The following is a 17,254-nucleotide window of genomic DNA, read 5'->3' as shown; positions in this document are numbered from 1 at the left end:
GGCGGCGGCAGGCGGCGGGAGCCGGTGCTGGAAGGGACGCTCAGCAAATACACCAACCTCCTGCAGGGCTGGCAGAGCAGGTAAAGCGCCGGGCCGGCCCCCGGCGGCGCTGCGGGGCCGCGTCCTCGCCCCCGGCCGCCCCCAAGATGGTGCCCGGGCAACCGGCGCTGCCGCCCGAGCCGACCCCGACCCTCCCCTGCCAGCGCGTCCCGAGGCCGGGCTCCATCCTCCTCTGCGCCCGCTCTCCTTCCTTTTGTTTGACTTGTTTATTTTGCCAGCCGAGTTTGGCATAAGGGCGGGCGGGGAGGTGGCCCGGCGCAGGGTCGGAGCGGTGTTCCCTTAGCGCGGCCGCCGCAGGTGCGGGCGGGGACAGGGGAGGGCTGAGGCTGCACATGCTGCTGTCCCTGCATGACAGGGTTCCGTTTTTAAGCTCCTTTTTCGATCACGTTAGTCACCGTTTCCTGTGAAGTTAGCTTGGATAAGTTAAGAATGAAAACCTGAGAGCCTCCCAAAATAAATGGGGGAAAATGTCATGCTTGTGATTACTACTATCATTGTTTTCGCTATGAGGTGGGACAGTGGAAACAGTTACCTTTGTGTTCAATAAAATAACTTACGTTGCTGTGTCCTACCTGTTTGACAAGCCCTAATTTATGCTGATAATGGTGACAGGCCCAGGTCCTGCAATTTGTTGGGTGTGGACAGGCTGACTTGCATCTGTGGAAGTCCCGAGGAAGGTCTGGTTTTGGTCTAGTTGTAGTGCAAAATTTTTATGGACTTGGAGCCAGACTGTGGAGCTAATAGTGCTGTACTGGGATCTGTTGAAAGCAAAAGAGATTTCCTGCTTTACTTTTTGTTACTCAGTTTTGTCCTCTTAGTGGATGGATGAAGGTGTGTGTCCAAAACTCAAGTTTTCAATATAAAGCAACACTGTGGTGATTTTAAAGAGAAGAAAATGCTATAGAAGGGACAAGTACAGGACTAGTTATAAAGCTCTGTACAGACCTTTAGAAAAACAAACAAAAAGACCAAAACCTTCTGTTACTTATATTAGGTGATCACAACCAATAAGAACATGGGAATGGCTGGGAGCTTGATGTTCTGACAGTAAATTTAAAGCATTTATAAGTGACAGAGTTGCATAAATGCCAGTGATGCTCTAGTGCTGACTCGTGTGTGGCTAAATCAGTGCTAGGACTACTGTGGCAGTACTTCCTGAAGAATTTCAGGAGCTGGTCTAATTCCATACACTGGAGGCCATGCGTAGGTGTACCAGCTATAAATTACAGTGAACAAGTTTGGTATGAACTGGAGACACACTCATCTCCATTAAGCGTGACTGCATCAGCATAGACATAGAGAAGGCCCTCTGCTGTCATTTGGTTATCTGTGTTCTAGATACACATTAGACTTTCATCTATTTGTTGGTTTATTTAGTCCTCCTGTAGTTTTGTTTAAGAAGCAAACATATTTTGATACCTAAAATGTAGGGCTGAAATCCATGACTAAACATTAAAAGCCTCCTTCCTCTCCTTTTTTCCCCCTGATACCTCCATCTCTTTTTGTAGAGGCGGTAGCTCCTATTACTGTGTGTGATTTTAAGGGTTGTAATCTGAAATTAGAAAAGTAATTGCTTATAAATCCTTGGGTCTAAAGCTGCTTGTTTTTTGTATTTGGAAACATTAAATTTGATAAGGCCAACAGCTGGAAATGGCATGCATAATCTGTACATGTCCAAGAAATTTTACCTGAAAACATCATGGGAAAAAGACAAATGTCACTTAAGCGGTTCTACCACAGCACTTGGAAATAAATGTTGGTTTAATTTCAGCAGTCTTTTTAAATACTGCTGTATTGTGCTTTGTCAATTGCTGGTTTTATTTTCTGTAAGTCTGACTTTTTGAGCAAGTGGTTTATCATGAGACAGCTTTTAGGATAAGTAACTTTTTTAGTTTGTTCACTTTGTTCTGTTGATGCGTGTAGCTGTGGTTTGGCATGTGGAATCTGATACAAGTTCTAAACAGATCAGTTGAAACTTGAGGCTCACAGAAGTTAATCTTACTATATAATGTTCAATAAATGAGTAGTGATTCATGGGTTTGAGCATGGTTGTCCATTTGGCCTTCTGGATATTTGTTTTGGAATGTGTTTCCTTTGAATTTTAGCTCATTCTGTAACAGTCTGTGACTTTGTAGCTGGCACCTGCAGCGTATTTGTTAGCAGACAAATTAGTTTTGCATTTACTTCATTTGAAAAAACACAAGATTGTTTAACTGCATGATCAATACAACCAGATGGCATGAATATAAATAAAATGGAAAAATAAAGCAAAAACTGACAGAGTTCACTTACCACGGATTTGGAATGTTCTTCTTTAAAGCTCCTTATCCATTAGCCTAAATAATTTAAATGTAGTTAATGTGGCTCTTGCTATGTGGCATTGAAGTTGAAAGGCTTTCCTAGGTTATCCACACTTAGTGTGCAGAGTAGCCTTTACAAGTCTGAAGCAATTACTGTAATTTGAATTATAATAAAGTAGTGTTACTTCTGAATAAATGTTTCTTTAGCAGGCATATACAAGATAGTTTGATTTTGGATAAGGCGACTGAATATGATTACAGAAGCATAAAACTTCATTTATAGGTATTAACTGAAGTAATTGAAGGCCTCAAAAATAGTCAATCCAGATAGCTGCATTACTTCTTAGTTTGAGAATTTCCGAGGGTTTGTTGTTTGTTACTAAAGAAATCCATTTGTTCTACTCTTGCAGATCAGGAACAACCTGATCTGGAAATGAGTGAGGTGGTTCCTCACCTTTATGTCAAGCAGAAGGAAACTGCAGTTTTTTGTTCAGTTGTTTTGAGGCAGTTTATTGTGTGAGAAAGGTGTCAAGGGGCCTGAGCATTTGGAGCATCTCCACTTAAGCCTGTAACTTTCTGTGAATTTATTTGGGTATGGATACAGAGAGTGGAGATCAATCTGAAACAGACTCTTTAACATAAGAACACTTCTGTCTGGTGTGAGACATCAGGGCATCTGGCTGAATTGACTATGAAATTACAAGTAATTGGGTTCTCAATTGAAGTACTGTTACGAATAATTTCTATTGGGATTTACATGTTATGTGTGTAGAGCTTGTACTTTAAGCAGGAGTTATGTGGATTTGACGGATCAATATGTCCCTGTAGTGTCATCTTACGTCATGCAAGACTTATTTTTCATTAATTAATTTGAAATTATTGAAATACTTATTCCCTGTGACGTTACTACCCTGTCTTTTGAGTAGACTGGCAAAATGTAAAAAATGTTAAAACCCCCATTTGCCCAAGGTAGTGGGAAATTCATGGTGTCTGCATCCCCCTCTCTGCTTTTTTCCTGAAAACACTTAGTACTTACACTTATAGGGTTTTATCCTGCAAGTGTGTATAAAGTCCTGGTCATCTGCATTTGAGCTGGGACTTAAAATTAGGGTTTGTAACAACAATAAATGGAACCCTGGCTGATGGATGTTGTTGCTTTTCTGAGCTGAACTGCTCTGTGTAAGTTTTTCTGTAGCCCAGGTGTTTTGTAAAGCATTATTTTGGCCTACTCCTGTTTCCTCTCTCAGTTGGGAAGTGTATTGTGTTACCAGCCTGCATGAGTCATGCCTGACTTCGTGTGCTTGGGCACCACCAGACTTCTTTAGGGGATTAGCTGCAATCCCTGTAGGTCAACAAAAAATGTACTTTGGGGCAGTCTGGGGATTTTTTGCACTCAGGATCTTTATCAGGCTCTCCAATGCTGTGGTGTAATCCCTTTTCTTGTGTAGTTGCACGGAACACTTGCAGTCTGACTCCTGCACAGCAGAAAGACCTTTCTTATTACCAGTGCACCAAGCAGCAGGTAGGATACAGCCAGAAGAGCAGCCATCAGATTTTAGTGCCACTTTAGGGGCTGATTTCACTGTCTTCCAGAGCTTTCACTGCTCTGTCTGCAGCTGTTACGGGAGGGTTTTCTGTGTATGCTGACAAAATATGTCAACACTGTATTGTGCTGTAGCACAAAAATCTGTGTGTTACTTTTCTATTAATTTTTAAAAGAAGTTATATATATATTTTCTGGAGAAACCTCTTAGAAGGATTGACGATGGTATCTTCAAACATAGTAATAACCTCCCTCTCCTTTCTGAATTAGCTAACTAGTATTTCACAGAATTTTGTTATTGACACATCTGCTTGTGGAGTTTTGGGGTAGTTAGCACCTCTAGTATTTGCCAGTTCTTCAATGATACCAGTCAAATTGTTTGAACAATGAATTGGGGCATTTTTCCAGTGTAAAAAATTAGTATATGGTTACTGAACACACTATATGGCTATGGTTGTGTGGGTGTACCTGTATAGCTGCTGACAGTGAAATCTGTCCTAGACAAATAAACTAGGGTTTTTTAGTATAAAAATAAGCCACACTCCTAATAAGCCATATTAGCCATTTTAAATAGCCTAACAGCAGACAGTATCTGAGAAGGAGAAAATAGCCACACACTTAATGTAATGTTTGTGAAGTTTGCTGAAATGGGATTTCTTTGTGTTCTTACTGGAATTAGATTAACACCAGCTCCTCCACTGCGTATTTTTTCATCTTAGTGTGATTCTGTGCCATGTCTATCCAGGGCTTTGTCTAGTGTTGTAATAACCTCCAAGATTTATTTGCAGAGTCTGTGAACAGGGAGACTCCCTTTTAAGGAGCTGGAGATACAATATATTCTGTTTTTTCTGTTGTTCTACATCTCCTCCTTGAATTTTGGAACCTTGCTTATTATTTGTTAGGAATTGTGGAAACCTTAAATTTCAAGGAGTTTTTATACTCTGGTGCTAACATTCTATTAAAGATTTTACTTGCAAATAGATTTTACTGGAGACCGTGTTGTCCCTTCACTTGTAGCCTCTCTTTGTAGTAGGAGGCAATGTGAAAAGGAAGAAATCTACTTAAACCCAATTTATTTTAGTTTTCTGGAGCAAATGATGTTCCCTGTGCTAAACTCTCAGTAGCTGCATATTTTACATTATTTAAACCAAGAGGCATGTCATTAGTCTTAAATAAACATGGAATTTAAAATACCAAAAAGTCGGTTATTAGTAAATTGTGTTTTGGTTAAAAGCACTAATTTGTTTTCTTAATCCTAAAATCTATGTAGCAAAAATAATCACATGGAATGTAAGCTTTCTTTTTTCTTCCTCTCCTTCCTTTGCTTTTTGCTGTTGAAACTTTTCACCCTTAAGTATCATTAATGCTCACTTAAAAAACAAAGTGAAAATAAAAAGAAATAAATCAATCTTTTTAAATGTATATCCCTAGTTTCTTTGTAGGAAAATTTAAGTTAAGGTGTACTTTTTCTTTGTTTAGTCAGTGGCTCATTAAACCTAACTGGTTTAATGACAGACTGGTTGATCAGTTTGAATAGCTTTTGCTTTTGCCTCTAAACCAGCTCTCTTGGGAGAAGGTGTTTCAAACAGCTAAGTCAGAGAAAGAATTTTAACAAGGTAGGAGAGAGGCTGAGAAATCCATCATTCTCTGCCCTTCAGTAATGCTTGCAGGGAACATTTGGAAGAAGACAACTTTGAACCTCAGGCTAAAATTTAAAAGGATGGTCTTGCAGTTAAGGAATTGGTTTGCACTGTGGGGTTGTGGATTCTGGTTGAACTGCCATGGATGGACATTTCTCTCGTCCCCAGGCAGGTAACCCAAGCTCTTTGTTCCTCAGCTGCTTATGTCACATGGTGTTGGTGCTGCTTATGTCTATGCAGGGGATAAATTCACATAATGGATAATAACCTACTGCAGAAAATGCTTGATGATAGTGTAGGAAAAATCTGTTTGGAACAGATGAGACTCGGGCATTTTCACTCAGGCAGTATATTTGGGATTTGTTAGTGCTCTTCAGAGCTGAGCAGCAGTCTTGTACCAGGGAATGAAGTGACAGTCAAAATAGAGTGTGGTCTTCCTTTTCACCCAGATGTCACACTTAGCTCTCAGGCAGTGCAAAAAGTGTCACTTGGCACTAGTGGTGAAACAGGCACTTGCCTTTCTCTGGCTTTTGTTATTACTGGCTCATTTTGCTGCTGGCTTTTTCAGTGGTGATTTCTATGCTTAGCAAGGCAGTGATAAATGTGGTTAAAGAGAGCACACATGTGCTTGCTGGCTCATTTGAAAGGCCCCACCAATTTATGAATATGGATTTTGTTCATGTAGGAGAAGTGACAGTAGATTGTTAAACTAAGTAATGTGCCTGGAGTAATTTTATGAGTATATAAGTACTCAAAAGTTTTCCCTGGTCATTTTATTTAAAACCAATTGTTCAATAAGTATCTCTTTGGTCATTTTATTTAAAACCAGTTGTTCAATAAGTATCTCTTTGGTCTTTAGCTTCACCTAATACTCTTTATTCTTTATGATATATTTAAAAGACTGTACTTTCTAAGTGAAAAGGTTTCTAAAAATTGCCATAACATTGGTATTTTAATGTACAGCTATATTTATTAAATATGTACTAGAGTGAGTGATGGAAAAAAAGTAGTGAATTTGGTTCACTGAAAAATGCAGTTTGTTTCTGTATAATAAACTAATGCAGCTTTATTTACAAGTATCTTGGCATTGTGCTTTAGATCCTGGAGGATTTTGTGGATATCTTCCTGAAATGTTTGATTACTTTTTGGAGTGTAATCCAGAGAGACAAAGTTTTCTTAGTACTTAACTGTTGCATATAAAATTGTTGCTGTAAATGCTGTCTAAATGCTGCTACACTTCACTTTCCAAGATGGCATTTAATTAGTAGGTAATTTAAAGCTAAAGGGTGGAGAGATTGTTAACTACTCAATTGTATAGCACAAACTATAGTATTTGCTGTGGTTTCTGTTCTGTCTAGACTTGTGTTTCTCTTTGGATATTGATCTGAGAATTTATCTTCTGGTGATAGGGGATTCTTCATCATAGCCATGGGAACAATTTGCCCAGAGTTAATTACTACTTAAAAAACTGCCTGTTTTACTTAGTGTGTATCAGCCTTTAACTCTTCACTGAATCTCATAATGCTGAAGATACCTCTTAGCACATTTGGGCTCTACATTTATTATTTTTGGGCAGGCAAAGTGGTATCTTTTGTCTGTGTTTGGAGTATCTAGACCAATGGAGTTTTCTTGCTGTGAGTCAACTCCCCCAGTAACTTTAGTAATTTATGATAGTTCTGATGGTTATTGAGTGTTTCAGGGTTTTTATTTACATGGGACACCAGAACTGTGTACGCATTCAGTTGTGGTTGCACTTGGGATCAAATACAAGGATAATGCATTCTGTTTGCTCCAACTTAGTATTTATCCCCTGCTTAAAATGTTTAAAGACTGTTAACTTTTTAGGTCTTTGTTGGTTATTTTTTAAAAATTAGGTTATTGGTTTTGCCTCTTAAGTTTGTTAGTTTGATTACAGACAGTGCTGAGCCCTCAAGTTCCCTGGTGCTGCTTGGGTTCTCCAGACAGGTATCTCCATACCCACACTTGTTATTTTCTATTTACTTAAGCTGCAACATCCTGGTGCTTGTTATGCCATTTTCTCCTGGTAACCAGTATACTGCTTGATCCAGGAACATATGGTATAGTACTACCCAAGTGGGTGCCAGAAGTGTCAAAACGAAGGGTAGCACTTTTTTTTTTTTTTTTTTTTTTTTATTTTTTTTTTTTTTTTTTTTTTTTTGTCTGAGAAGGTGTTGGAAAGGATTGCTGTCAACCTGCAGACTGCTATCTCCACAGTTAGCACGTTTTTGCATTTCCCCAGTGATCTTTCTTGGGCTTTCTTATGGTGTGTGCAGGCCCTGGTTTTTAAGGGGGTAAAAACAGGTATTAGGAAGACAATAATTTTAAAATATAGTTGAGGAAAGTTATTATTAGTTGGAAGAATTATTTGACCAAAATAATTTGTCATCAGTAGGTTTTCCTTACCCTGAATTTTTGTGAGTCAGTTCTTTTCCAGGTGGATCCTGTATCTTGTAATTATGACTTTTTTGTCTCTAGATATATAATTTTATTTTGACAGTATTGGAAAGCATAATGTTGGCTGATGATAGCCTATTTTCATATCATCAGCAATCTTTATGGAAATTTTTCCTCCCATATAGGTCATTGCTAAGCACTCCAAAGTCAAGTACTGATTGCCAAAAAACCCTATTAGAAATAGATTCACTCAAATAACCTAATTTAGTTATATTTTGAGGCTAGCTGCATCTTTTAACTGTTTTTCAGTGCATTTAATGTGTAATTTTCTGTGGTTTGGGTGCTTGCCCAATGTTTTTGATGAAGAGGAGCTGGATGCACCAAGTATTGATGAACCTTAACCTTTTTTTGTCATTCACTGTATGTGTGGTGTAACCTAACGATTTTGTTGGTGGTATTTTTTTGTTAAAATGGCAGTTTAAAATTTGGAGTAGGAGTCCTCAAAATAAAAGGGATACACTGAAGTGTAGTACTAATTGCTTTATGCTTGTTTAGGACCCTCCTGCAGCCTAAATGTGGTGGCTGTTGGGTATCAATTGGTTAGTCACATCTGCAAGCATCAAACATTTGGTATTTTTGTTCAGTTGGTTGGTTTGGTTTTTGGTTATTTTTTAGCTGAAAGGTTAGCCTTTGACACGTCAAAGTGTAGTGTGGGTTTTGCCTCTTTTTTCTTCACTTCTCTGGTTTTCTCCTGTTTTATCTTACCAGCTTAGTGAGCTTTGTTTTATGATCATTGTGTTTGTGTATCGGAATTCATCCTATTTTTATTGTGCAAGTACAAGGAAGGGGCAGTTTGGTAATGGAACAAGGGAGGAAAGAAAAGAGTAGAATGGCTGGAGAGTTTTAGAAAAGGGAATAAAGCATCTGGAGGATGGACTGATGAATGCAAAGCACATGTAGTGGCAGGACAAGAGGGAATAATTTCTCACGAAAAGAAAGTAGGTTTAGGTGAGATGTTGGGAAGAAATTCTTTACTGTGAGAGTGACAAGGCATTGGCACTCAGGAAAGTTGTGGATGTCCCATCCCTGGAGGTGTTAAATGCCAAGTTGGATGGGGCTTTGAACAACCTGCTCTAGTGAGAGGTGTTCCTGCTCATGGCAGGAGGGTTGGAACTGGATGATCTTAAAGGTCCCTTCCAACCCAAACCATTCTGTGATTCTGTGAAAGGGAAGAAGCAGGAGTGAGACACAGATGCTCAGCTGAGGACAGCACAAGGGAAGACCTTTACTTCTTGAAAAAAAAAAAAAAGTCTGGAAGTTGTATAACATGGATTCAGAATGAAATATTGAAAACCCAAGTTGAGAGAATTTGCTCTTATTTATACATTTTAATACTTCCATTAAGAACGGAACACAAGAAGTAGTAAGGAAAGTAGTATTTTTTCAATTGCAGAATGCATAGTGAAGGTTTTTCTGGTTTTGCTTTCTTCCCTTTGCCACCTTCTGTAGCAGAGCTAATTTCAGGCAAGTAGAGGACTGAAGTGAATAGCAGCCAGAAGAAGCTACTGACAATGTCCACCTGGATATTAATAATATTAATGTGCTAGACTTACCTTTGCCCTTTTAAACACAGTATATTGTTTATAGGGGAATTCAAGCATCTGTAACCATGAAACTGTTTTCTTGTTCAAGTTTATAAGTATTGTTTCTTCATTTTCAGTTAGAACCGTGATGATCTGAATTTTTGTAGAACAGTGTTTCTAGAAATACATATATGTAAAAGCAGCAGTCTAATGTGTAAACATCTTCAGAAGTTATGGTTGCTCATAAATCCAAATACTCTTTCTTCAGAAGGATCAAGGCTAATGCTCTGCATATCTCACAACATGCTGATGAAACCACTCTCTTATGGATTCTGTGGACATTATACATGTTTCCAAGAGACAGTGTTGAGAAGATAGTTGGTAAAGATGGCTGCATATCAGCTGTCAGGATAAAGACTAAACATAGAAACTTCTCATTTCAGTCAATGAATTAATAATCCTAAGAGTAAAGGCAAGGGAAATACTATTGGAATGTGAAGTATTGGCACAGAAAGTTGAAAAGTTCCAGCTCTTCTGAGATGATGTAAGATCTGTTTTCTGCAAAGCTTTGTTTGAACAAGCTGGGTGCAGAAGAGCTGGAAGGAAACCAGCATGCTGCTCTGGTAATCAAGATTCTTACTTTGTATATCGTATTTTCTCCCATATGATTTGTAAAGAAAATACTGCATTGGAAATGTTCATTCTTCCCAACTGGAAACTTTTTAGACTGGATAACAAGAAAAATTTTAAATGCTGGGAAGAACAAACAGAAGGGTAGATATAAAATAGATAACTTCAGAAATTGCCAAAGTAAGATCTTAACTTGCCTTTTGCTTATTTTTCTTTTAATTTCTGTGTGTTTCTCTATAAATAAGAAGTATATGCATATACATAATTTGTGTGTAGTACAAAAAAATGGCATTAGTATAACATAGGTGAGTTCTCAGCCCCTTGTATATGAGAGTGAAATAAATATTTCTTGTCCAACAGGTTTTTCCAGTGAAATAATATTTTAAATGAAGGTTACAGTTGGGAGAAATGCCAAAATTCGTGTGTTTCAAGTTTGAGAATCTAGATGATAAATTATCTGCATTTTGAAAGTGAAAATAACAGCTCCTATAACCACTGCAGTAAAAAAACACAGAACAAATTTAAAACCAGATGTTTTATTCCATCAGCTTGCACAAAAATTATTGTTGAAATAGATGTGTTCAGAAGGCGTTTGCCTGCTAGAAAGTATCTGGCATTTCATGTATTCACTTCAAATATATCATAATACTTTGTGTCTAGAACAGCTATAGAGAACATTCCCTTGATTGTGTAAAGAAGTACAGAGTGGAATGGAGGAATGAAGAATTGGCTTGGGGACTGGTGTCTCCTGGCATCATGTATGTATCTTTTTCTCCTGGAAATGACCTTTAAAATGTTTGTTTTCCTTTCGCTGGTGGCAATCAGATTTTATTATTATGAGTTCCTTCCACATGAATTATGTGAGTAATGTGGAAAGCACAATGTTGTCCACAAGCCAAAAATAGCTAAATGAATTGAGGCAGGTGTTAGAAAGCCAGATTCTTCAATACAGAAGCTTTGTACAGGCATTGTAACTCTGACCTAGATTGAAGGTGATAAAAGATGTTTCACTTTGTTTTGTTAGAAATGGTAAAGGAAAAAAACAAACATGCACCTATGAGTTTATGTCTGTCAGTATTGCAATGCATTACTCAATCAAAATAAAAATAAAATACTTACTAAAATTGGTTTGTAGCACAACTGTTCTATTGTTTAAACTTTTAACACCATATTTCATGGTAATAGTGTCTTTTTAAAACACCCAAAGTATTTTTTTTTCCTTTTAAAAATGATTTTACTTTTCATCTGAAAACACCACAGGTAATTCACAAAATTTGAAGCATCAGATGTGATGCTTAACATTCCTGAGGTTAGAGATGCTGGATCTCTAACTGACCACATCTTTCCTCATTAAATGATTGCTAGATTAAAAATATATATATATAAAAAAATATATATATATATATATGTATTTTATTTTTTTTTCGTTGTTTGGTGTAACAGTGAGATCTACAAATGACTCTCATTGATTGATTACAAAATGGCTTTCAAATTGAAGCATTCATTTTTCAGTTTACAGGAAGTTTATTACTTCTTGAGGTCTTTTATTCCTTGATATTTTTAGCTGCAGACTGGAAGGTAACAGTGAAGAGTTTCTATCTCCTGGCAATGATTCTTGCTGAGGACAGGGCAATGCAAAACAAGGATGAACTCTGAAGGTCTGGCAAAGAAGTCAGTGAACTGTGATACAACCTCAGTAGAACTCTGCTGACTCAAGGCAGCTAATTGAAAATTTATGCAATAACATCCATTGAAGGGATGTGGTTATGCTTTGAACCTCATTGGATTGCATTACTGTAATGCAGTCGGGTCAGTATCTTTCTTTGACAGGTTCTTGTTCTTAAAAAGTTGACTTCAAAAAAGTAGCTTCTGAATATTGACAAGATGTCAACTTGAAATCTAATGGATCTAAAATCAAACAAAGAGTAGTCTTGAATACACTTGAAACTTTTTTGTCATTTTAAAATCATAAATGCTTACCAGTCCTTAACATGTACTGAGAAAAAAAAAATCTTGCATATTATGACAATCTTTATTAATACAGTTACTTCCTTTTGTAGAAGATCGCTATGTAAAATATAGTTTAAAAAAAATTAATGGTGTAATCATGCTGTACTTCCCTGTCCACCCCTCTGTTGCCAGTACCTCTGTTCTCTTTTGTTTTTTCAAGCTATTCTGAGCATCCTAAGGCATTTCTGTGATTCTGTATTCTGTTCGTAAAAACTACAGTTATAATTGATGCTGATGCAAGTCCTGTCCAGTTAAGTCTATGTATGCATTTAATATTTAGCAGGTGTCATACAGTATATCTGCAATTGTTCCACACCCAGTAAGGAATGCAGTTTACTGTGCCAAGTAAAGTCATCATCAGGGAGGTAGTACAAGGGGTCTGGAGGCTGCTGATAAAATGTGTTTTTCATATTTTTCTTTTCTCTTCCTTCTTTTCTCTCTGGGAGGCCACTTTAATCCAAACATGCTGTTGAGACTTATTTCAGAATTATCTCTTTTCCTCCCAAGTCCCAAATTGCACTGGTTAGGGGAAAGCTGATAGTTTTCCCCAGAAGTGAAAGCTGGGGCACCTGATCTGGGAGTAGTTCTGTCTAGCTGGGACTTTTCTCTGGGATGAGAAAAACACAGCCAAAGACTGGAACACCAGAAACTTCTAATTCCTTGCTTTTCTTCTGTCATTAAATAACTTGTAACAGGATTGCTAGTTTTCTCCCCAATCATTATGTTTTGATAGTAAAAACCCTAGTGAAAATGTAATTATGCTGAGAAAAGCACTGGTACTCTTATCCTTCTTTTCTAATTAAGATACTAATTTAGACTTGATAGTCATTAGAAGCTGTGAGAACAGCCAGAATCTTAAGGCAGAGCTCTCAGATGTGAGCAGAGCTCACAAATGTGAGAAGGGGTTGCAGCGAGCAGTTGATAGCCTGTAGGTTGTGACAGCCACATTCATCTGCTCTGTCCTTGCCAGGGGTTCAGGGGTTCAAACTGCTAGTTTGCTTCTGCAGCTTTCTGGTAATCCAGTGTTTTTCTAGCCTTTATGTCCTCGCATGCCCCGTGCTGCTTACGGCGTGTAGGCAGGTGATGCTCTGCTCAGGAGCGTTCTGCTGCTGTGGTTTGTGCTGGCTGCCCACAGCATTGCATGGCCTGAGGTTCAGCTGTGCTGGGAGCTCACTGGTGAGAGCAGTCAGCTGTACTGAGCTGATGATCCATAGCCTCTGGGCCCAGAGGTCGCAGGCATGGCACAGTTTGCTTCATTCAGTGGTTTAAATGCTGTTGGCCAAAGGAAATCCTGTGACAGATACTCTAATTTTGCTGTGCTGTGAACCAAAAGGCTGGCAGATTATTCAAATATATCTCAGGGCTTCCTGTAGCACAGTGTGCTCCTGTTTGTGAGGACAAGTATTGGAGGAGTCTCCCTTTTGTAGAGGGGTCAGATGACTGAAAACTGGTGGGAGGCTTACTCCTTGGGCATGGGGTTTCTAGTGAGAATACCCAAATTGAGGGATGAGCTGCAGAAAATAGTTGGACCGTCAAAGCAGTCTGGAGCAGCTTTCAACTGCCCATTGCTTAGGTTCTTATCTTTTCTCAATGCTAGTTTTTAAATGGAAGAACTAAAGCTTTGATGGAGAAAAGCTGAGCAGCTGGCAGCTGTAGTCTTGCTCCTTGAGCTGAACAAACAGGTTGGCAGTGGAATATTAAGCTTTTCTGCAGGATCAGGTAAATGATATGAGTCTGCCTGTCCACCTTTCCATGTGCTAAGGATCTCTCTCTTTCCCATTTATTTGATCTTGTTTTTGATACTGTGGCAGCAGGTGTAGGGGGGAGTGGTGCTATAGGAGATGGACTGAGGAGAAGAAAACGTTTGCAAGTAAGGAGATCAAATATGAAAATATTACAGGTGCTAAAAATTAGAGGTAGATGAACTATGACCTCAGGTTCCAGAGAGGAGGCTAATGACATGATGCTTTTTGTAGGTGTTATTCCCGTTGAGCTTAAAAATTGATTTTTCAAAAGTGGCACTTGAACAGATTGAGCGCAAGAGGTGGAAATAGGTGTCTTAACTGAGGGAGCTGGAAAGCTGAGTGGAACTGTCACTAGTAATAGAGAAAGCAGCTGGTATAGGCAAAAATATAGTGTGGTTTCTCACAGATATTTTTTACTTGAGATGGTGTCAGGACATCAGGAACAGATGTCTGAGAGACTGAAAATGCCTACTCTGAGCTCTCATGTTGAATTTTAACTTTCATTAAATAATTTCCTCAACTGAATATAATTACTAGAATGCTGAATAGCCTTCTTTTGAACAGAAAAATAATAGAATTATGAAATTAACTTGATTCTGGAAATGTGAAAACTGTTTGTGCTCTGGCATTTTATTTATTTATTACCTCCATTTGTTCCGTGCTTGGTTTGTTGGTGGTATTGTCTTTTGTTAGATACTTGGACTGCCGGATGGCTCTCTTGTATTTAAGGAGTATTTTACACTTGTGGGTTGGTTTATTCCACTCCCCTATCATCTTCTTTCTGTACACATTTGCCAGCAGAAGGTTCAAAGGTTCACTTTAATTGTATAATGTTTATACAGCTGAAGGAAAAAACTGAAACTACCTTTTGTGTCTGCCTTTACAGGAAAACAGTTCTGTTTCTTGAAATTCCTGCTATCATTTTTTTCCTGAAATACTTCTTGTGCATTGTTATCTGCTCTTTCATTCTTCCAGAGACTGCCTAGTAGGCAAGCAGGCTACTGCAGTTCTAACAGCAAGCATGAAGTTTACTCTTAGAGGAGTCTAAGGATAAATCACAATTATTGCTGGTGTTTTTGTCTTATTAAGAAGTTTCTTCTCCAACTAATTTTTTAAATTTTTTTATTTTTGTTTTTACGGTTCTTTTATCATGCTGTCTCCTTCTCAGCGCTCAAAATGAAATGAAAAACAGAGAGGGATGCCTTGTCAAATGCTGCAGTGCAGGACCAGTGTGAGTACTGAGGAGTGTGGTGAAGGCAGGTAGTGTAGGGTACCTAAGAGCACTGCAGAGCAGGAGTGACCTTCAAATGTCAAATCCGTTTGGAAAGAGACTTAACAGTTTGTGCTCCCTAAAGTGAATGAATAATACTGCTTTCCAGTGTTTTATTTTGAGAAATAGTAAGTTTTCTGAAATGGCTGTTAAAATAAAATGCATTTCTCTGTAGTTCAAACTTTCAGTTGGGATATTTCTTTTTGGACTTTTCCCTACCCTCTGTTTTTTGGCTTGAGCATTTCTGATTGTAATCTGGATGTCTCAAATACAGTGAGTGAGAGGAGTTATTTTTTGGGGGACAGAAGAAGTAGAAATAAATATGTTGTCTATTTGTGGTGTCAGGTAAGAGAAACTATCATCTAAGGAGCAGCATCTATTAACACTGATTACAAGCAGTTGATAACATTTAGTAAACTAAAAAAAGACTACAAATAAATGGACAAGTAAAGAAGTACTTAACACACAATTGATTTTTTAATCATAATTAGGGACAAGGAAAGAAGCTAAGTGGAAGAAGTCTTTAAACTACACTTGCAGGAAAGACATTGAAATAAATTCTAGGTCATTACTGGAAAGAAATTAGTGTGGTTGAGTAATTTTACTTCTGTTTTTTAAAGCTATGGACTTCTCGTAACTGAAGGAGAACACTGGTTATATCTGCTAATTGAGGATATGGTTAAGCTGTAACAACTTTCCTTCTTCCAAATCTCCCTGTAGCATTTCATTATTATGGCTGTAGAGTTTCATGAAGAAGTTTAAAATGTAGCCTAAGTGTTCAGGCACTAAAAGTAAGATTTGGGGTTTCCGCTGTTACTAGAACCATTACACTTCAAGTCTAATAGATCTCTCACAACTTAATGTTACTTCGTGTCATGTGGAAAAAAGCCTGCTGTTTTTGATATATTTAATATTGGTTTTTACCTTTACCTAGAGGGGAGAGCACCAGCCTGACCTGAGAGACTATAAAAATCTGAAGTTGAACTAGAAGCAGACTCTAAGAGATGTTTTATTTGTCTCATTAAGTAATGTCATTGTTTCATAGTTTTATCTTTTCCTGGCAGGTCATTCTGCTTTATGCCATTGATAAGCAGGCACATTGTTGGCATATTTAAATAATTTGATTTTGCTATAATATTGTCATTATTGGACTAATTTCTTTAATACCCATGTACAAGTTTATTTCAAAAGGGAGGAATTTAAACTTTCATTTGAAGCTGTTGGTTCATAGCTATTCATAGCTCAAAAGTTCATAGTTTCGGTTATGGCAAAGGAGTTATTTTTGTGTGGGAGGGTGGATTAGATCAGCAATTCTCAATTTGTTTTTAATAGTAGTGTGATTGTAACTATGGGAATGACAGCAGAAATTGTTAAGCTTTAAAAAAGTTACTAGCGAGTTTGATTTTTGTAGAGTAGACTGATTGCTTTTGTATTAAGAATGACATTAAATTTTATTTGAAAGTAGTTACCTGCCAGCTGATCAGCCGCTCTTCTCAGTCATTCAGTAAGATGCAACAGGGGATTTGACAGAAATACATGTCATGCAATGTAGGAGGCTCCTGAAGAAAGGGGTGTTGTCATTTTAAAATGTGAGCACAGCAGAAACTAATTTGGCAGGACTGCTGGTGCTGAGTGGTGCAAATTGTTCTTACTATAGTTTTTGTTTTTTTTTTTGTTTTTTTTTTTTTGACTGTCTAAGATTCTTATTAGTAAAGTAGTTGTTGTTATTTTGGGCTGTTTTCTCCCAGGCTGTGTTTTCAGCATGGGAGAAAACAGTTGCACCTAATTGAGTAAGAGCTTACTTGCCAGGAATTTGGGGTAGTTGAAAATTGTTAATGGGGTAACAAGTGATCTCCTCTGTGGTGTCAAGTCAGGACCTCTATGTGCAATCACAAATTCATGTGACCTTGTTGTGGATGAGTAGAATATGCACCTCACTCAAAAGAGAGAAGCAGCAATACATTTTACAGAGGCAGAATAATAAATTGACAGAATTAAATAAATTTGATGGAATTAAATAAAGGTTTAGCAATTGTCTAACAAGGTTCAATAAGCTTG

At 37.9% G+C, this 17,254-nt stretch overlaps 1 protein-coding gene across 1 annotated transcript in view; it reads left to right on the top strand.

The window, feature by feature from the left end:
* The first annotated feature begins 6 nt into the window (after window positions 1-6).
* The window catches only part of OSBPL10 (oxysterol binding protein like 10), a 112,217-nt gene continuing 94,969 nt past the window's right edge, over window positions 7-17,254 (top strand). Inside the window, exon 1 of the mRNA XM_015617802.1 lies at window positions 7-80. The gene's annotated coding sequence lies outside the window, so the exon portion shown is untranslated. The remainder of the gene's footprint in view (window positions 81-17,254) is intronic.

Source organism: Parus major, chromosome 2 (assembly GCF_001522545.3).
Source record: "Parus major isolate Abel chromosome 2, Parus_major1.1, whole genome shotgun sequence".
NCBI classification, from domain to species: Eukaryota; Metazoa; Chordata; class Aves; order Passeriformes; family Paridae; genus Parus; species Parus major.
Note: the sequence above shows the minus strand (reverse complement) of the source record. Positions and strands in the feature narration are given on the sequence as shown.